The sequence below is a fragment of the Rana temporaria genome, chromosome 5, assembly GCF_905171775.1.
Source record: "Rana temporaria chromosome 5, aRanTem1.1, whole genome shotgun sequence".
In the NCBI taxonomy this organism is placed as follows: Eukaryota; Metazoa; Chordata; class Amphibia; order Anura; family Ranidae; genus Rana; species Rana temporaria.
The window spans coordinates 187,858,012-187,880,657 of NC_053493.1; the positions used below are offsets into that span (position 1 = coordinate 187,858,012).

Consider the following 22,646-nt stretch of genomic DNA (forward strand, 5'->3'; position numbering starts at 1 on the left):
AAAAACTATGCAAATTAAGGGAATCCAGTAACCCCCTCCCCCCCAGAACTAGTGTGTGGGTCCCCTGAAAATTCCTGGGCGGGTCATACAAAAACAGGGTGTGGCCTTGACAGGAAGGGGTGGGTCATTTTTCTATTAGGAGGTGCAGAAATGTAGTCAGGCCTAGGGCAGCACAAATCCTAAATATACTACTGCATATTAGGGCTTATTTATATCGGATCCGATTTACAGCATGTTTTTATATTGTGGGAGGAAACCCACGCAGGCACAGGGAGAACATGCAAACTCCAGGCAGATGGTGTCACGGGCGGGATTCGAACCAGCGACCCTTTTGCTGCTAGGTCAAAGTGCTATACACTACACCACTGTGCTGAACGAACATGATTGCAGCTGAAAGCATGAGATCTTTTTTTTTTCCAATACCATGCTTTCCAGCCTTATTGACCCCGCCTCTCTCCATAAAGAGGACCTGTCACACACTAGTCCTATTACAAGGGATGTTTACATTCCTTGTAATAGGACTAAAAGTGATCCAAAATAAAAAAAAAAGGGACAGAAAAGTGCAAAAAGAAAAATATTAGGTAAAAAAATGTCCCTGTCCCTAGTAGCTCGCACTCAGAAGCGAATATGCATGTAAGTCCCGCCCACATATGTAAACACCATTCAAACCACACATGTGAGGTATTGACGCGTGCGTTAGAGCGAGAGCAATAATTCTAGCCCTAGACCTCCTCTGTAACTCTGAACTGGTCACCTGTAAAAAAAAATCAAGCATCGCCTATGGATATTTTTATGTCCCGAAGTTTGGCGCCATTCCATGAGTGTGTATAATATTAAAGTGTGACATGTTGGTATCTATTTACTAACTTTACTGTTTTGTTCTTTTTTAATTCATGAACCGTTTTTTTTTTGGGCCAAAAAAAAAAGGCGTTAGAAAAATTATTGCGCAAATACCGTTGGAAATCAAATAAAAAATGACCGCCACTTTATTCCCTAGGGTGTCTGCTAAAAAATTATATATAATGTTTGGGGGTCCTGAGTAATTTCCCAGGAAATAAATATAATTTTTACATGGAGGAGAGAAGTGCCAGAATAGGCGCGGTATGGAGGTGGTTAAAGTGAAATAATAAAAGTGAAATATTCCTTTAAATTTCATACAGGGGGGAGGGGGGGTACACGCATGTTTCCCGTGCTTAGAACTGTCCCTGTACAAGATGTCATTTCTGAAGTGAAAAAAAAAGTAATTTAAAAGTACTCATGGCTATAAAGAATACAGTCATTGCTCATTAAAACAAAACAAAACAAAAATGTATGGGGGTCCCCCGAAATTAAATTACCAGGCCCTTCAGGTCTGGAATGGATATTAAGGGGAACCCCGCCGTAAAAACAAAAAAAAAATGGCGTGGGGTCCCCCCAAATATCCATACCAGGCCATTCAGGTCTGGTGTGGATTTTAAGGGGAACTCCCCCCCAAATAAAAAAAAATGGCGTGGAGTCCCCCTAAAAATCCACACCAGACCCTTATCCGAGCACGTTAACCTGGCCGGCTGCAGAAAAGAGGGGGGGACAGAGTGCGGCCCCCCCTCTCCTGAACCGCACCAGGCCACATGCCTTCAACATGGGGAGGATGTCCCTATGTTGATGGGGACAAGGGCCTCATCCCCACAACCCTTGCCCGGTGGTTGTGGGGGTCTTATCAGAATATGGAAGACCCCTTTAACAAAGGGGACCCCCAGATCCCGGCCCCCCCCTATGTGAAATGGTAATGGGGTTACACCCAAAAAAAAATGACAAAAGTGTGAAAAATGACAGTAGCCGGTTTTTGACAAATCTTTTAATAAAATCTTCTTTTCGCGGTTCCTTCTTCTTCTTTCATTCGGGTTTCTTCCTCTGTTTCTTTCTAGGGTCTTCTCATCTCATCTTGCCCGACGTCTTCTCCCATGTTCTTCTCTGTCCGTCGACCTTCTCGTCCACATCTTCTTGATCTTCTGGGCGCTGCGCTTGAAATTGAAGATCCCGCCGTGTTCGCGCTCCTGGGACCCGCCCCCTCTGACGCCACAGGTTAACTCATATGAAAGTCCGCGTGTGGCATATGTGCGTCAGAGGGGGGCGGGGTCACAGAGCGTTACACGGCGGGAACTTCAATTGGAAGCTCGTCCGCATAGTGCGGCGGCTTCTTCTTCTCAGGACGGCGCGCTTGAAATTGAATTCTCCCGCCGTGTGACGCTCTGTGACCCCGCCCCCCTCTGACGCACATGACTTTCTAAGGAGTTTACTTGTGGCGTCAGAGGGGGGCGGGTCCCAGGAGCGGTCCCAGGAGCGGCTAATTCAATTTCAAGCGCTGCGTCCGGGGAAGAGAAGGCTGGCGGACGGAGAAGAAGACAGGAGAAGACACCGGCAAGATGTGGACGAGAAGGCTGAAGGACGGACAGAGAAGACAGGAGAAGACACCGAGCAAGATGTGGACGAGAAGGCTGAAGGACGGACGGAGAAGACAGGAGAAAACACCGAGCAAGATGTGGACGAGAAGGCTGAAGGACGGACGGAGAAGACAGGAGAAGACACACGAGCAAGATGTGGATGAGTAGGCTGAAGGACGGACGGAGAAGATAGGAGGAGACGTCGGGCAAGATGTGGATGAGAAGACCCAAGAAAGAAGCAGAGGAAGAAACCCGAATGAAAGAAGAAAAGAAGATTTTATTAAAAGATTTGTCAAAAACCGGCTACTGTCATTTTTAACACTTTTGAAATTTGTTTGGGGTGAAATGGTAGAGGTACAGTGTACCCCATTACCATTTCACATAGGGGGGGCAGGATCTGGGGGTCCCCTTTGTTAAAGGGGTCTTCCAGATTCTGATAAGCCCCCCGCCCGCAGACCCCCACAACCACCGGGCAAGGGTTGTGGGGATGAGGCCCTTGTCCCCATCAACATGGGGACATCCTCCCCATGTTGAGGGCATGTGGCCTGGTGCGGTTCAGGAGAGGGGGGGCCGCACTCTGTCCCCCCCTCTTTTCTGCAGCCGGCCAGGTTAACGTGCTCGGATAAGGGTCTGGTGTGGATTTTTAGGGGGACTCCACGCCATTTTTTTTTTATTTGGGGTGGAGTTCCCCTTAAAATCCACACCAGACCTGAAGGGCCTGGTATGGATATTTGCATATTAGCCTTTATTATGAACACTTTTGATTTCTCCCATAGACTTCTATAGGGAGTTTGGCGCGGCTTTACATATCACTTGCAATGCGCCGGCTGCTACGCTGGTTCATGCGCCTAATTAAGGCTTCACCCGGAGTACTAATTAAGGCATGAACCAGCGCAGCACACTGACAATAGTAAATCAGCCCCAATGTCTCTTTATGTAGCAGGATCCTTGTACTAATGGTAGCAACACTTTTGGCCTGATACACTGTAATGACCCTGACTGACTAACTACAGGCCTAATCTTTAGACGCCAAACATCACTAGGCGGTGCGTGCACGATATTACTGACCCAGGTCTTGAACTGTAGCCGATGATGTCTTCCAACCGATTAACAAAAGTCCTTTCAGCAATCATGAGATACTGCAGGTGAGGTAGTTCTCTGTGTCTCAACTCCTATCATCCTTCCTGAAAAATTACCCCTTTTTCCTCCGGACAGGCTCTGTACTGAACGGTGATTACTCAGCTGCCGTTCCTGAAGCTCTAGGACGCACGGTTCCGCCTGGATGCGAACAGATTCAATTTTCACACAGTTCCAAAAAACATGTCTGCTCCAACTGCTTCCTGATTCCAGCTTCTCCAGCCCAGCTCCACCTCCTCTAAAAATAAGCAAGAGCTTGCAGTCTGTAGAAACAGCGGCCTCTTGTGGTCAAAACTCAGAATGGCAATTATACACAAAGGGCCAGATTCACAAAGAGATACGACGGTGTATCTCCTGATCTATCTATGCGACTGATTCATAGAATCAGTTAAGCATAGATATGCCTAAGATCCGACAGGTGTAACTGTGTTACACCGTCGGATCTTAGACTGCAATTCCAGGCCGGCCGCTAGGTGGCGTTTTGGTTTATTTACGTGACAAATATGCAAATGAGGATAGATACGCCGATTCAGAAATGAACGACCGCCCGGCGCTTTTTTTTTACGTGGTTTACGTTCGGCTTTTTCCGGCGGATAGTTACCCCTGGGTCTATGAGGCGCAGCCAATGTTAAGTATGGCCATCGTTCCCGCGTCGCGATTTAAACATTTTACGTTGTTTGCGTAACTCGTCCATGAATGGGGCTGGACGCCATTTACGTTCACGTCAAAACCAATGACGTCCTTGCGACGTCATTTAGCGCAATGCACGCTGGGTAAATTTGCAGACGGCGCATGCGCTGTTCGATCGGCGCTGGAAGGCGCCTGATTTGAATAGTACACTCCCCCTAGCCACGGAATTTGAATTCCGCCGGGGGATTTACGATACGCCGCCGCAAGTTTTGAGGTAAGTGCTTTGTGAATTACCCACTTGCCTCAAAAACTTGCGGCGGCGGATCTTAAATAAGATAGGTTACGCGGGTCTAAAGATCCGCTAACCTATGTGAATCTGTCCCAAAGAGTGAACAATAAAACTCAGAATGGCAATTATACACAAAGAGTGAACAATGGGAACTGCTTCACAGTCTCACACAGGCTTGAAGCCCTGCTTGATCAAAAGATGACTTTGAGAACAGGAGTCGCAGGGTTTACATCCACATCAGAGGCCTGCCTGAGGCGACAGGCCCGAGAGAGATTGTCCCCACCTTGCAAGGGGTCTTTAAGCAAATACTGGGCTGTCAAGCACCCGACTTCATTGAAATAGACAAGGCTCACAGAGCCCTACGCCCTCCCTCTGAGGATCCTGATAAGCCTAGAGACATTATTTATAAACTGCACAAATACTCGCTTAAGGAATGCATCATGAATCAAGTCAAAGGGGTCAGAATTGTGGACTTTGATGGAGCTAAGTTAACCTTCTTTCCGGATCTCTCTAGACGCACACTGATGCAGCGCCATGCTCTTAAATCTCTATTGGCAGTCCTGCAGGCTGCTCAATTGCCTTACCGGTGAGGTTTTCCGTTCAGCCTCTCTGCTACCAAGGATAGTAAGCAATATACTCTCCGAGGCAAGGATGATCTACCCCGCTTCTTGGAGTCCCTGGGATTGCCTCAAGTGGATATTTTAGACTGGAGAGCGTCGCCTGACATACCTCTTCCCACCTGCCCTGAACAGTGGCTCTCAAGCCGCCAAAAGCGCCGCCGTGGCTCCAGGAGGGGACCCCCTGGACACACTCCACTTCCCCACTCCCCACAGGAGGAGGCATGACCTGCTGTTTTCTATAACAATGGCTCCTAAGACATTCTTAGATACTCCCTGAACTCCCCTAGCTGTCGTATCAATGTTCTCCCCTAGATTTCACACTTCCTACTGCCCGCAGGTCACTCAGCGGACTCACTCCCTGTGCCTTGTCACTTTACCCCCAATAGGTCAACTCCCCGGAGTTATGCTCCCTTTTTGGGGATTGCCTCAGCTTGCTGGCCTCCACCATCTCCCTGTCTTGGGGGGGGGGGGGGATTTGGCTCCCGACCAGTGGCGCTGTTGCACTATATATGCATTTTTGTATTTTCTTGTTTATATGTTCTTGTTCTCCATGTTTTTTTGCATTTTTTTTACATCTGCTGTAACTGTAATTATTTTTTTAGGCTCTTGCTCATGCTTAATGTGCTCCGCATGCTCTTGGCTGCAGGCTTTGATGTGCGGTGGGTCCCTTCTTCCTCCAGAGAGTGGGTGGCTCTACTCTCTAATTTTCTACAATGGCTGCCATGAAAGTCGTATCCTACAATGTGCGTGGCCTGGGCCTTCTCAAATATCTCACAGAGGCACAATCCCCACAGTTGGAAGCCTCAGTTGGCAAACAGCTGGATGCCCCCATTGCCTTATCGGAGATTCAGGTGGTAGTAAAGGACCTCCCCAATGGGAAAAGCCCTGGCCCAGATGGCTATACCAATGTCTACTATAAGAAATATTCGAAGGTGCTGTCTGGCCCCATGTGTGCTTACTTTACGGCTCTGGTCTCCGGTAAGGCAATGTACTCTGAGGCGCTTATGGCGCATAGCACCGTTCTACCAAAGGAAGGGAAGAATCAGTCCTTGCCCGGAAACTATAGGCCTATATCGCTTTTAACCACGGATATTAAGATCTTGGCCAAAATTCTGGCCAATAGACTTAAGCCGATCCTCTCGACGGTTATACACCCTGACCAGACAGGTTTTGTTATGGATAGGGAAGCCAGGGACAATGCCAATAGGGCAATCCAACTGATACACTGGGTTGAATCGCAGGCGACGACGTACCCCTGTCTCTTGCTTTCCACTGATGCCAAGAAGGCATTTGACAGGGTGGACTGGACGTACATGAGAACAGTACTGACCAGGCTTGGCTTGGGTCCTAACATGCTGGCATGGATATCCTCCCTGTATAGTTCCCCCGACCGCCAGAGTGAAGGTGAACAGGCTTCTGTCCGACGCCTTCCCGATTAGCAATGGGACACACCAGGGATGTCCGTTGTCCCCCCTCATATTCGCTTTAACACTCGAACCGCTGCTTAATAGGATTTGCCTTAACAATAATATTAACGACTTTACAGTAGGCCCGACAGAACATAAACTATCCGCCTATGCAGACGATGTTTTATTCTATGTTTCCGATCCCCTGATATCATTACCTAACATTATGGTGGAGTTGAAAGAATTTAACCTACTGTCCAACTTTAAGATAAACAATGCCAAGTCGGAGATTCTATCACTAATATCCCCCCAGAATTATGCACTCAGTTGCAATCTTCCTTCTCTTTCACCTGGTGCCCAACATCTCTGAAATACCTTGGGATCCACCTACCCGCGAGCTGCTCTCGGCTCTATGACTGTAATTATGCACCACTGCTTTCCGCTGTTAGAGTAGACCTGAAAAGATGGGACAAGGCTGCATTTTCATGGATGGGCCGAGTCAGTGTTTTAAAAATGAATGTGCTACCTCGTATATTGTTTTTCCTGCAGATGGTGCCGATCGCGTTACCCAGGGCTTTTTTCTCAACCCTCAATAGCTTATTTATTCAGTATATCTGGAGTAGGAAATGTCCCGTCTAGCCCTCCGCACATTGCAGTACCCTAAGTCAAGGGAGGGTTGGAGGTCCCAGTGGCCTGCAGATACTATGAGGCTATAGCTCTACAGCGCATTTTAGATTGGTACCATAGTGTCCACCACAAACTTTGGATGCCCCTGGACAAGTTCCTGGTGGGGCGAAACCTCTCCCATGCCCCTTGGGTTCCTTGGGAGGGCAAGGGCTTCTCAGTGCTGGTCTCTCCATTGGCCGCTCATGCCTTGAAGACCTGGGATGCCCTGAATAGAGGGGAGGCTTGCTCTTTTGACCTCCCCATTAGCCCCCCTGGGCGGCTTCCCCTGTTCACTCCTGGGGAACACCCGTCCTTCTTCAGACCTGGGGGGCAGATGGAGAGTCCAGATGTGGCAGATTTGTCCAGGACCATGGCCTGTTGCCTCTGGCCACTCTAAGGGAACAGTACGGCCCCTTCCCCATGGGTGAGTGGTGTTTGAACGACTATGTATGTCGACCTCGGCTATCCCCCCGCCATTTCAGTGCTGTATGACTTGCTGCAATCCCTACATACTGAAGGGAAACTGGGGTTCATCCGGGAATGGGAGAGGGACCTTCAGCACATCTTTCCTGATCCTCAACTGGACCACACCTGTATAGACTTACACATTTGAGCACAGTCGACACGAGAATGCAGGAGAATAGCTATAAGGTTCTAACCAGGTGGTATAGGGTACCCTCCAAGCTCACTAAAATATACCCTTCTCTCCCAGATGCATGCTGGAGAGATTGTGGCCACAGAGGCACGTTCCTCCACATTTGGTAGGAATGTCCCACACTTCAACTCTTCTGGAAGGATGTCCATGCGCAAATTAAGCTCATTTTGGACGTTGAGCTCCCAAATTCCCCCTTAGAATCCTTTCTGCACTTCCCCACTATTCCTGTCAGCCAGTATCGCAAGTCCATACTGCCCCATCTGCTCAATGCAGCTGGTGGTTAATTACGATTCATTGGAAGAGGCCAAGACTCGTGCTGAATGGGTGGCATTGGTTAACAAGGTAAGAAAAGTTCTACTCCATATGGGCCACTTGGATACACTACACAAGCCCGGATGGGCTGCTTGCTCCAGGGCCCTTGCCAGTTGCGGCCTCTTCTGGCGGAAGGACCCGAGAAGCTGAGGGTCTACAGTAGAAGCGAAGGAGCGGTAGAGCCTTGGCAGGTGTGCCATAGTTTGTAACTCATGAAGTGCAATAGCAGATGTTTTTATTTTTTATTTTTTTCTGTGTCTCTTTTTCTCTCAGTTCTTGTATTATTTTATCCCTCCTTAATTTAAAGTCCTGTCTTTGGGCCCGATACCAAGGGGTATGATCTGATTCTATGGTTGTTTGGAGGCCTTTACCCTCCATAGGCGTGTACCAGACAGGGATGACAGGGGTCACCCACTGCTAAGCGAATTTATATAATGGTTATAACATGTTGATGATCATTCCCCCAGATGTGTTCCCTGAGTTAGGTGCACCCCTAGATTACTAGTGCTCCTCTGCTAAATACGTGTACCCAGTATGTTATTTGATGTAGTTACCTCCTCTTTATATGCTATGTTGGATGACCGTTTGCCTGTTGTTTGAAAATTTTCTAAATAAAGATTACATAAAAAAACAAGTGACTGTAGTGCATGAATTAATTGATGAGTGGATGAATGCAATAAATATTATATTCAGGTAAATGCAATAAATATTAAATTCAGATAAAGTCCATAGTGTATTGATAATAGTGCAGATGGTGATAATGAATCTCAGGAAGAGGAACACCTCTGGATTCAAAGTGCAAAGTGCAATGTAAAGGTGCTCTGTAGTATTAGCAGGTGTCACTGTGACTTCAGTGGTAGGTGGATCTTCGGTGTAGGTAACATCCGTGGGTGTACTACCTTCTTACCTTACTACTGTAAGGTAAGCAGCATTTCAGATGGAGAAGAGGGGTTGGTTACTCGGGATGGGGGATTGTTTCCTGCGCGATCCTTCTTTTCAGGATGTCCCAGTGTGTATAGAGCTTAAGTGCTGCTTCACTTCATTAAGTGATAGGGGCCACTCAAAAAAGGGGCATATATGGAGAGATTGGAGAGAATATAGAGCCTCGATGGTGTAGTATGTTTAAAAAGTTGATGTTTATTTTAACAGCTTAAAAGGTACTCACATTTCAAATAAAATAGATGTACAATGTAAGAACGAGCAGCGAGCTTGAGACCTTACTTCCAGTGCCTGTATGCCTGTGTCCTACGTGTTAAATCACTCTCACGTGACTTCAACGGGGATAGAATATGATACAAGGAAGTGTTGGGGGGCGTGGTTTGCCTTGGAAGAAGATGACCGCTTAAATCCAGAGCTCCGTCTTACCTCAGCCTAACCAAAGCTACCATAAGGGATTTTCACTGAGACTTTGCCTCCCATCATGGGGACTTCATCCCGCGGAAGCTCGGCGTCCCATTCCCGGTCTCCGAGAGACATTCACGGCCCCAATCAAACCATCCCGGAGCTATTCATGGGAATAATATGGCGGCCCCGCTATCCCCAACGGAGAAATCTCCCTCATCTGGGGTGAACAATCCGGCACCTATGCCACAGCTGAGCCTTCAAGATCTCCTTACGGTGGCGAATGATATTAAAGATACACTATCTGCGGCCATATCGGACCTCCGCCTTGAATTGCAAGCCATAGGGGGAAGGGTTCAAAGAGTGGAGAACACTATGGCAATTCAACAAATGCCCATAAAGCACGTTACTTACCGGGTAGACTCTCACACCCGGCAGCTCCGTGACTTCCAACGACATGTCGAGGAGCTCGACAATAGAGGAAGACAGTGGCGTCACTAGGGTTGGTGTCACCTGGTGCGGTATAACATGGTATCACCCCCCCCAATAATTTTTTTCCCCCCTAATAACTGTTCAATCGTTACCACTGTGCCATCAATTGTCACCACTGTGCTCAGCAATTGTCACCACTATGCCATGCCATCAAACGTACCCACTGTGCCAGGAATTGTCACCGCTGTGCCATCAATTGTCGCCACTCACTATGCCCATCAATTATCACCACTGTGCCCAGCAATTGTCACCACTGTGCCATGCCATCAAACGCATCCACTGTGCCATCAGTTGTCACCACTGTGCCCATCAATTGTCACCACTGTGCCATGCCATCAAACGCAACCACTGTGCCATCAATTGTCACCACTGTGCCCATCAATTGTCACCACTGTGCCATGCCAAACCCAGCCACTGTGCCATCAAACGCAGCCACTGTGCCATCAATTGTTACCAATATGCCATCAATTGTCACCACGGTGGCCAGCAATTGTCACCATTATGCCATGCCATCAAATGCAGCCACTGTGCCATCAATTGTCGCCACTTTGATTTCATCTTTTTGGATCATACCAGCCCGCGGTGGACTCTGTGGACACCCCCCCACCAGTTCCTATTATGCATGCCGCGGGCGGCGGTGGACTCTGTGGACACAAACCCCCCCACCCCCCCTTCCTATTATCCCTGCCGCAGCCGGCGGTGGACTCTGTGGACACCCCCCGGGCGGAGAAACTGAAAGTACTGTGTGTGACGTGACTGACAGTGCAGTGTGACAGGCAGGCACAGGCTGAGCTCTGCTGAGGCTCGCCTCGCCGCTCGCTGGTGGCTGGCTCAGACGGGGAGCGGAGGAAAAAGAAAGAGTACAAAAGTACAAAGTCCAGCGCTGGGCATGTCATCTAAAAAAAAAAAAAAAAATCCTCAATGTCAGGATGGTGTCACCCCTCTAGCGGGTGTCACCCGGGTGCGGACCGCACCCCCCTAGCAATTCCTCTGGATGCCATAACCTGAGAGTAAGGGGCCTCCCCAAAGCTGTTGACAGTGACCAGATTCTTCCAGCGGTCACGGACATCTTCAATCGCCTTCTGGACAGGCCTCTCCATACACAGATTGCAATGGAGTGCATCCACAGAGCTCTCCGCCCTTGGGGTAGAGACATTGACCCCCCGAGAGATATCATCTGATACGTTAATGATTATGCCGTTAAGGAAGCTGTTCTTAAGAAGGCCTGTGAAAAGGACCGACTGGAATTTGAGGGTCATCAGATTCAAATTTATCAAGATCTCTCGGCCATTACGCTTAAACATCGCAAGGACTTGCGTCCCTTCCTGGATGTTCTGAGGACCAAAGGGATCCTTAACCGTTGGAAGATTCCATTCGGCCTCCTTGCTACCCACCAGGGTTATTCAGCCCTCCTGAGAGTACCAGAAGAATTAGACGCCTTCATACCCGGACTGGTATGCAGAGTTTCAGATTCCGGACGCTCACCGCCGTACTCCAGATGAGGAACCGATGGAGGCTCAGGATTATAGGTTCCGTAGGAGACGATCGCCTTCTGCTTCCAGATTCAGCTCCACCGTGCAAGGTTGACCACCACCGAATAGCCCCTCCGCGGCACCTCTGCCTCGTAGAGCCCGCCGGGATCAGTTTCCTGACTCCCGCTGATTCTACCCATGCCACCCTGTTGTGACCCAGGAGTTCCACCTCTGTGGAAGTTTTCAGTTAGGAGCACACTACTCATCGACAATCTAAGATTCCGGTTGCCTTACACCCTGGTTATACTGCATCCTCATCGCCCATGATTCCCAGGTACAAACTATTTTTTTATGGGGTCCCTTCTTTTCCCCCCCCCCACTGCCTTCCTCAGATTTTCACGGATGCAGTGCTCTACAACTTGGGGACTTTGCGATGCAGAGCAGTTTGGATCCCACAACCGCTTTATTAGAATGATTTCATCTTTAGGTCATCAGGAACATTCACTGGATATTGTCACCTTCCCCAGGACTGTTTCTATCCTCGGAAGCCTGTCATGCTGAACTTGGGAGACTCAATCTACATGCCTCCTCAGATGGGATCCAAAATCGGCACCCATGACACTCATACTGCTTGCTGCTGCTCGCCTTCTGAACACCGCTGGAAGACTGAGTTGTAAGACCTATGTTATCACTCTTCACTATCGGGTTAGTTCTGTGGACTCTTTCTTTAGGTTGACATTGCCTCGGGTCTTTCAGGTATTAATATACTATTTTGTCTCTGTATATATAGATCAAAGTTATTATTAATACTATAGGTTCCAACAGTTAAGTGGTCAGGGGAGATTTATGCTCGTAGGATACAATTGTTTCTCTTAGACCTTTATTTCTGCAGTTGTACTGACCATGTATGTAACGGAATGGCCCGTGATACCCAGAGACTTTTGAAGGATGCGGGGTACTCCTGTGCCAGCTTCACCAATGACTCTTATGTCTAGGGTCATCCTATGTCCAATAGAGGCATAGGATGACTGGGAAATGATATCTCGGATTACATGAGATGGGACAGTAATGATAATTCATGTATTGCAGGATATCTTGAAATATTACAGGTGGTTAATTCTGACTCCAACAGGTCAATAGCAGAGTGACTCATTCATGTGGGGACACATAGACTGTTGAGGTGCTATTTAAGTCTACCTGGCTGTAATGATAAAAGCTTGCTGTGATTGCATTCTATTGTCTATTGTGTTAATTAAGTATGGCTCCTAAGATATTTAATTGTGCTATGCTAACTAACCCTGTATTGTGTGAAAGTTCTATTGATGATAGATATGTGTTGGCAGTCTGAAAGGTCAGATGTCTGACCTTTCAGGTGTAGTGGATTAGCATGTCAATTATGTTTACTAAAGTAATGTGTTTTGTGTAGCAGGTGAGGATAACTTATCGCAGAGCCAGACCGTCTGGGTAATGATTAGTAATTAGCTCATCTGAATGTCATTATCTAACGGAATGTGTATTGAGAGGCTGCCTGCTTACCATAATCTCATTTAGCCGGATTCAGGTAGAGCGGCGTATATTTGAGCGGGCGTAGCACAGCTCCTATGCGCTACGCCGACGTAACATAGAGAGGCAAGGCCAGTATTCACAAAGCACTTGCTCCCTAAGTTACGGCGGCGTAGCGTAAATGGGCCGGCGTAAGCACGCCTAATTCAAAGTAGGCAGGTAGTGGGCATGTTGTATTAAAATTAATCGTGAAGGACTATACTTTCAGGGATCATTTCTGTAGGATGCAAAGGGAGAAATGTGCTCGAAAGTGTCCAAACTCACCTTCCACGATGATGAATTTTAGGGTTCTTGTCTCGTTAGGACTCCTGCTGGCAGTGCTGCTCTGTGCAGGTGCTGCCACCATTTGATGACTTGGTCATCTTTTTAGGTGGGAAGATGGCAGGCGGGAGCTCATTCAGAGTGAAAAAAAAAAAAAAAATGAATCGTGACCCCATGTAAATGAAGCGCCGAACGAACAGCGCATGCTCAGAATCACGTCGAATTAATGCCCTAAGATACGACGGCTCAGTGGCAATGACGTGAACGTAACCTACGCCCAGCCCCATTCACGTACTACTTATGTAAACAACGTAAAATACGACGGCTGTTCCGTCGTCCATACCTTTGCATTGGCTGCGCCTCCTATTTGGTGGTTTATCTTTACGCCGGACGTACGCCTTACGTAAACGGCGTATACTCATGCGACGGGCGCAAGTACGTTCGTGAATTGGCGTATCTTGGTAATTTGCATATTCAACGCGTAAATCAATGAAAGCGCCCCTTGCGGCCAGCGTAAATATGCGCCCAAGATACGACGGCGTAGGAGACTTACGTCGGTCGGATGGAGCCAGATTTCAGGCGTATCTTATGTAAGGGGTTAGCTCGGTAGCAGGGTGTGTGACCCCCTGGATGGGTTTACTACACACTGAATTTATACAGACAGGCAGTCAAAGACAGTTGAAAACAAAGATTTTGGCTTATTCTTCCATCTTGCTGGAAACAAGTGCAAGCATCCAAACAGCATAAACAAAATCAAACATAAAATAAACCCTGGCCACTTGGGGCATCTACCTTTACCACACAGGAACCTAGAGAGTCTGGCACAGCCTAGTGCTGGGCAGACACTACTGGTCATACAGCAGAAAAACAATAGTCTCTTGATTTTTATCACACAGAAAAATCAATCACCTCCTCAGAAGACTTTCAGCTACTGCTCTCCTTCACTCAGGATGCAGCAAATCAGTGGAAAACCTCTGGATTACTTATAGAGGCCTTAATTGCCTCATTCTGAACAGCTGAAGTTTTTCAACGCCCTTAGGCCTTTTCTGGCTACTTTTGCAGCCAACGCCTAATAACAATTGGTGTATTGTCTAAACAAGGCAGAAATGTATGTCCCGTCTGTGACAACACCCACAGATTTACCTGACTTCCTGTCACATCCCCCCTCTTGTTTCAACCCTAGGGTTGGGACACAGGTTGCCAGGCAGGCATGCAGTCGGGACAGCCCATCTGCATTCCCCATTTTAGCACCGGGGCGATGCATTACCACAAAACTAAATTACTGGAGGGCCAGGAACCACCTATTTTTTCTCCTATTGGTCTCTTTGTTCTGTGCCATCCACTTCAATGGGGCATGATCCATCACCAGTTCAAACTGTCTACCCACGAGGTAGTACCGGAGAGAATCCAAAGCCCATTTCACCGCCAAACATTCTTTCTCAATGGTGGCATAATTCTCTTCATGGGCCTTCAACTTTAGGCTGAGGTACATAACAGGGTGTTCCTCCCCCTTGATAATCTGAGACAGTACAGCTCCTAGGCCCACATTTGATGCATCTGTCTGAACCACGAAGTCCCGTGAAAAATCAGGCGAATTTAAAACTGGCTGACTACATAAAGCCTGTTTTAAAGTCTGAAAAGCTGTTTTTGCTTCGGGAGTCCATTTGGTCATGGCAGACTCCTTCCCTTTGGTCAAAATGGTCAGGGGAGCAGCCTGTGAGGCAAAATGGGGGATGTAGCGGCGATAATACCCCGCGATCCCCAAAAATGCACGAACCTGTTTCTTGTTGGTGGGACGTGGCGAATCCTGAATAGCCTCTGTCATGGACCTTGGAATGCTGAAGGTTATCTCTTTGAAATCTGTTACACAGTGGGGGGTCTTCTGCTCTGTCTTAAGGCCAGAGGGCTCCATTGTTCTGTGTCTGGCTATTGTGTACATTGATTGCCCCCTGGGGCTTCTGTCTCAATACACATAACAGTCCCTCCATTCAAGCTATCGGACCAATCCCTGCTGACTCATGTTCAAGTCCTCATTTGCATGGTTATGAGGACCTGAAGGAGAACTCGATGTACTTTACAATTGACCAATAGGAAAGCGATTGTTGGGGGCGGGATGTTCCAAATTCTGTTTAAAAGTGTGTTGTGTACTTCCAATAAAGTTTTGAACCTACATACAGCCTGACTGGTGTTTTGTTCTAATGGATCTCGAACGGCACATAGCTGTAGTTCGGATCCCAGAGCCTTGGATGATCGAACCATCAGACGTTGCAATCTGCAAGCTGACTCAATAGTAGCAGAGGAGTGTCGGGAGAGCGGAAGCGAGCAAGGATCTCGTTACATTGGTGGCAGCGGTGGGAGTTGCTCTTCAGTTACTGGGACACTCCAAACCACCACAGTCAATGACCAGCTATGCAGCATGCAGGAGAGCCACGCTGAAAGACTTACTTGAGAGCCGTGGAGGGACCGGTGGGACAAAGAACAAGGCCACCCTGATCAGTGAGCTAGCCGAGATGGATCAGAGGGATGGTGATGCAGGACCCCGGTCAGTTGAAGACTTGTTTCAGCAACGAGTTTGAGAGCGGTTGGCATTATATGGTGCTAACCCATCAGAGACCGCCATACAGAATGCCATTAGAGACATCAAGCTGCAGGATGAGCGACAAGAGAGAGAACGAGAGCGGCAACATGAGCAGAGAATGGCATAAATACGGCAATTGGAGAAAACGCCTAAAGATGCAGCGACTTTCCGTAAGTTGCCCTTTCGGGCGTTCAAACTATTTAAGGAAGGAGAGGAGGAAATTGAAGCATTCCTGCAGGACTTTGAGAGACTATGCCAGATACATGAAGTACTGTCCCAAGATTGGGTCGTCTTACTGCCGGAAACAAACCAACACAACATACGTGGAGTGGGCACATCGTCTGCAGAGGAACCTTAAGAGCTGGTTCTAGGGAAGCCACGCTCATACCATAGAGGACATCACCCAGCTAGTACTATTAGAACAGTTCTTTATCCACACCCCTCCGGTAGTACAGGATTGGGTGCGAGATAAGCAACCACGGACGGTACAGCAAGCGGCTACTTTGGCCGATGAATATCTGGACTCTCGAAGGTCAGGCGAAAACGAGCGCTATCCACTATCTCGGCCCAGTTTACCAGCTGCTAAGCCAACTTCAGTACCTCAGTGGTCTGCCTCTAGACCCCCAGCCCGACCCAACCCTCCTACCGGACCTAAATGCTATACCTGTAACCAAACCATTCATCTGCAACGATATTGCCCTACCCAATCCACGAGGTATTGAGAGACTAATCATCCATCCAGACCAGCGGCTCATTGCTTCCAGAATGAGCCCAACCATCGAGATGTTCAGGAAGAGTGCGGCAAACTTTTCCAAGCGGATCCTGTCCAAGCTGCTGCCGAAGATAATCGTCAGCACCATCGCCAGGCAGTATGGGTTAATGGGCAGCCGGCCCAGGGACTCCGCGATTCCGGGGCTACGATTACTCTCATCCAGCCTCACATGATTCCCCAGTCAGCCCGGACTGGCCAGACTGTTGCAGTCAGGGTAGCAGGGGGCAAGGTGCTATGTTATCCACCGCCCAAGTCCTCTTGGATTGGGGCTCAGGGGAGCGACATGTGCGAGTGGGATTACTACGCGAGTTACCCGCAGAAGTACTTTTGGGGAACGATTTGGGACATTTAACTTCCTCGTATGCCCCAGAGGCCGCCATGGCCGTGACCACCAGACGTCAGAGCCAACTTCAAGGCAACTCCACTCCTATGGAGACCCGGGTAAGACTACCTTCCCCGACATGTACCGTAGATCCGGCACAATATCACAGTCTAAAATGGGAATGTGACAAGTTGGCCAGTGAGAAATCGGAGATGCAACGACACTACGTTATGTATTTCAGGATGACATCCAAAATAGTATTCCTTTATTAAATAAATGTACATAGCTGTAAAACAGCGTACGCGTTTCTGACGTAAGTCCTTAGTCATGGCTGATTTGATCAGATATGGAGGAATTCTTCAGGAGACTAATGCCCTGTATACACGATAGGTTAGTCTGATGAAAACGGTCTGATGGATTTTTCCATCAGTTATCCGATGAAGCTGACTGATGATCAGTCGTGCCTACACACCATCAGTTAAATAAACGATTGTGTCAGAACGCGGTGACGTAAAACACAACGACGTGCTGAACAAAATGAAGTACAATGCTTCCAAGCATGCGTTGACTTGATTCTGAGCATGCGTAGATTTTTAACCGATGGACGTACCCACAGACGATCGTTTTTTTTCTATAGGTTTTTTATCCATCAGATAATTTTAAAACAAGTTCCTATTTTTTTTAACCTATGGATAAATAACCGATGGGGCCCACACACGATCGGTTTGGTCTGATGAAAACGGTCCATCAGACTGTTTTCATCAGACTAACCTATCGTGTGTACGCAACATAAGGCTCAAAAATATTTTCACAGTAATGAAGGGAATCCTAGGACAATAGTATGCAATAAAAATAAAAAGGAACAGCAACTTCACACCTCCACAAGGACACAACCCCAATACATCTACATATCTCAGGCCTGGCGGAAAATATGTTAAAACCGTTAGTCATGAATACTGCGAGTTTCCTGCAAGACACAACTGATTTTCTGAACAAGCTCAACAATATACAATTAGCACCAAATATACTTCTGGTTACTATGGGTGTAGAATCTCTGTACAGTAAAATCCCCTACAAGGATGGGTTAACTGCATGTCACAGATTCTTATCATCCTCACCAAACCATAAATACACTGCTGAGGATGTTACACAGCTCATCTAATTCATTCAAACACTACAACATTCATCAATCTATCATCAGTGAATGAGTAATGCTATTGGAAGTAAAATGGCACCCAATATGCAAACTTGTTTATGGCTGACCCGGAAGACAAATTCCTGAAGAGCATACAACAAAAACCATACAGATATTATCGCTATATCGATGATATTTTCATCAGCCTTAGGCCTGGGGGGCAAGTCCAGTCAAGTGGCCCATAGAGCGTGGAAAAGTGATGGATCAAGGAAAACAGTCTAAGATTTTTCATGATCACAAGAGTCCGCGCAGAGGCCCCCCTTACATCAGAGTCCGCACAGAGGCCCACCTTACATCAGAGTCCGCACAGAGGCCCCCCTTACATCAGAGTCCGCACAGAGGCCCCCCTTACATCAGAGTCGCACAGAGGCCTCCCCTTACATCAGAGTTCGCACAGAGCCTTCCCTTACATCAGAGTCCGCACAGAGTCTCCCCTTACATCAGAGTCTGCACAGAGCCTCCCCTTACATCAGAGTCCACACAGAGCCTCCCCTTACATCAGAGTCCGCACAGACCCCATATACATCAGATCTGATGTAAGGGGTGTTCTGGGAAAACTTGATTTAAGGGTGCATGCTGTGGACTATTGTGTAAAGAGGGTCTCTGCTCACCAAAACCCCTTTGTATACACTGGGAGGCAGGAAAGACTAGAGAGGGTGAGCTTACCAGGATGGAGGCTGAGGCGCAGGCAGGCTGTCTGATGCTTTTTTGGGTTCAAACTTCCTGTCCAGTGCCCACACATGTCCAGGGAGTGTGGGCAGGGCAGACTCAGAAGGAGGAGGAGCAGATGAGCTCTATCTCTCCTCGTGTTTGTGCAGAGAGAGAAGGGGATCTCAGTGCTGGTGTGCGCTGAGGCTGAGCTATGTGTGAGACGAGACATAGCTCAACTCTGCAGCCATCTACCTCGGAGCTGACACAGGCACGGCTGCACAGTGGGAGGTGAGCAGCGGCCGTGACCTGTATTAACAGAGCTCCAGCAGGCATATTTCTGCTATGCAAATACAGCATTAGGTAGTGGCGGCCGGTGGCTGTGCATAGTGTCACCAGCCCGGGGGGAGATTTCCACCCTGCCCCCCCTGCCAGCCCTCCCCTGCTAAACGGGCCATCATACACAGTTAGGCCATCAGATACCACTGAATATGTTCAGACCCAGAAGAAGAAGAATTCCATAAGGAAATGTACAAAGACAAAACCATCAACACTGCCATAAACACAGCCTTGAAAACAGTGGTGGCCCGTCCATAGGGGGCGCCCGGGCGCTGCCCCCCCCCCCCCCCCAAGTCAGTAAAAAAAAAATAAAAAATTATTTAAACATGTCCCTTTAAAAAAACAAAAAAGGAAAAAAAGGTCCCTATGTGCACTGTGCCCGGGCGCTGGGCGCCGGGTGCAGTGCGGTACGAGTAGCGCCACGTCTGTGCAATCACAAGATTGCAGACGAGGAGCTACATTGGCAGGCAAAATATGCCTTTGTGGCTATGCCCATCGTGCCACTTGCTTCCGGCGCGATGGACTTGTGACCGGGCGGGTGCACGGCACCCAGTGTATGCTGTGCATAGTGCCGACAACAGGAAGTGACGTCAGCACTATGCATCTCAGAGGGACGCATCAGAGTGAGCCTGCAGCCAGGTGAAGATGCCTGCTCCCGATCCCCCTTTCCCTTAGTAAACTTATGGAGGCAGGAATCATTCAGGAATCGGATCACTAATCCATCACTAATGGATGGGCACTGGAGCTGACAGTGCCGAACCTGAGCCTGAAGCTGAAGGTGAGTGTGGGGATCGGAGGTTCTCTCTCTCTCTCTCTCCAGCTGAGAGTTAATTTCTCCTCTCATGTGTCACTCTCTTGCAACCAGCATGGCTCCGTTTGTGTTCACCCCTCTCCCCCCCCCCCCCCCCTCCCTCCAGAATGTTCTCCACTGGCTCTCCCTGTCATATCTCCCCTCTGTCTCTGTGAAGCTGCACAATGTTTTTATCTTTTCAGTCCCACTGAGCTAGTCTCCCTGCAGCCTTTTTCTCTTGTACTTTGCCTCTTATCAGAACAGTTATCTCCCTGCAATCCCAGCATTCCAACTGCTTAGCCTAGTAATATATATATTATCTGCTCCCCCCCCCCAACATAGGCACAGCTGATCAGCTTAATTCCAATGGGATGTACAATTAACTCTACACTGTCCAGCAGCTGCCTTTTTACCTTGTGCCCTATATAATGTGCTCTGCACCCCTCCCCATGTAATGTGCCCTGCACCCCTCCCCATGTAATGTGCTCTGCACCCCTCCCCATGTAATGTGCCCTGCACCCCTCCCCATGTAATGTGCCCTGCACCCCTCCCCATGTAATGTGCCCTGCACCCTTCTCCATGTAATGTGCCCTGCACCCCTCCCCATGTAATGTGCCCTGCACCCCTATCCTACATGTACCGCCATACACTCCGCACCCCTCTCCTACATGCACCGCCATACACTCCTCACGCCTCTCCTACATGCACCGCCATACACTCCTCACCCCTCTCCTACATGCACCGCCATACACTCCTCACGCCTCTCCTACATGCACCGCCATACACTCCTTACCCCTCTCCTACATGCACCGCCATACACTCCTCACCCCTCTCCTACATGCACCGCCATACACTCCTCACCCCTCTCCTACATGTACCGCCATACACTCCTCACCCCTCTCCTACATGTACCGCCATACACTCCTCACCCCTCTCCTACATGTACCGCCATACACTCCGCACCCCTCTCCTACATGTACCGCCATGCACCCCTCTCCTACATGTACCGCCATACACTCCGCACCCCTCTCCTACACATACCACCCACCACTATACACTCTGCAGTATTTGCAGTCTTTGATTTTGTCCCGTATGCTGTTAGATCATGGTATTGTAAAGCTGTTTAAAGCAATGTAGACATTTCTTAATTTTTCATTGCATTGATTTTTTTTCTTGCTAAATACTCCTGACACTAGCGGAATACAGGGGCGGAAAGTGGGTGGATTATATAAGGGGTGTGGCTTATGAGAAGAGGGAGTGGTCAACAAGGAGGGGCGGAGTCTGGCGCCCCCCATTCTAAAAATTCACCAGCCGCCACTGCTTGAAAACCAGAAGAGAAAATCTACTTCAATACAAAGAGAAAAAAAATAGTCATGTACCTCTAGTAACCACAACAATCCAACACTAGAAGGAATAAGAAAGATAATAATCAAAGATTTACAACCCATCAAAACAGAGGATGAAACTCTGAAAGAAATATTCCAACAACCCCCAATACTGGCATTCAGAAACCCATCCAACCTCAGACATAAACTAATCAGCAGGAAAGAAAAAGAAAAGCCGCTCTTAAAGCACAGGTTCCAAGTGATACACATCCTTGATAGGTGCAGGCTCTGCTGGGATCAGAGAACAAACGAATAAGCCTGGATGGCAGCACTCCAATACAACACCTTTTATTAGGTTAAGATAATCAGCAGGAAACTTCATTCTGATTATGAAGTCACAAATAATGGAAGCAAACCCTGCAAAAAATGCTGAAAACTGTGCAACCAGATCAATCCATCTAAAAGTGTCACACACACAAAAGGGACCTTTAATATCACAGGGTCATACAACTGCACCTCCAGTTATGTTATGTACCTCATTCAATGCAAAAGATGTAGCAAAGGATCTTACAGTGGAGAAACACGACAGAACAAGAATGAATTTTCACAGACCTACCATCAAGGAAAATAAAAAAAATTGTTTCTGCACACCTGTGGGGCATAATTTCTCACAAACGCATCACATTATGAAAGACCTCAATGTTTTAGTTCTTAATAAGAATTTCAGAACTATGCAAGAAAGGAAAACAAAGTTGATACTATTAGACACAAAAGATAACGGCCTAAATTTAGATATGGGTTTCCTTACTCATTATCCAACAGTAGGCATGAGTTTTATGTTCGGGTCGAACATAAGTTCGACCCTAACATTGGCTGTTCGCCCGTTTGCCGAATAGCGAACAATTTGGGGTGTTTGCGGAAAATTCAAAAGCCGATGAACACCCTTTAAAAGTCTATGGGAGAAATTTTAAAGGTTAATATGCAATTTATTGTCATAAAAAGTGTTTGTGGACCTGGGTCCTGCCCCAGGGGACATGTATCAATGCAAAAAAAAAAAAAAACGTTTTAAAACAGCAGTTTTTTCGGGAGCAGTGATTTTAATAATGTTTAAAGTGAAACAATAAAAAGTGAAATATTCCTTTAAAATTCGTACCTGGGGGGTGTCTATAGTATGCCTGTAAAGTAGCGCATGTTTCCCGCGTTTATAACAGGCCCTGCACAAAATGATATTTCTAAAGGAAAAAAAGTCATTTAAAACTACTTGCGGCTATAATGAATTGTCGGGTCCCGGCAAGCAATTGAAAAAAAAAACGGCATGGGTTCCCCCAGTCCATTACCAGGTCCTTTGGGACTGGTATGGATTTAGAGGGGAACCCCGTGCCAAAATAAAAAAAATGGCATGGGGTTCCCCCC

The 22,646-nt window shown here is 47.8% G+C and overlaps 1 non-coding gene across 1 annotated transcript; it reads left to right on the forward strand.

The window, feature by feature from the left end:
* Nucleotides 1-13,195: 13,195 nt before the first annotated feature.
* Nucleotides 13,196-13,410, forward strand: LOC120942260. Its single transcript, XR_005749961.1, has one exon. It is a non-coding gene; the product is annotated as a small nucleolar RNA U3 (small nucleolar RNA).
* Nucleotides 13,411-22,646: the final 9,236 nt, after the last annotated feature.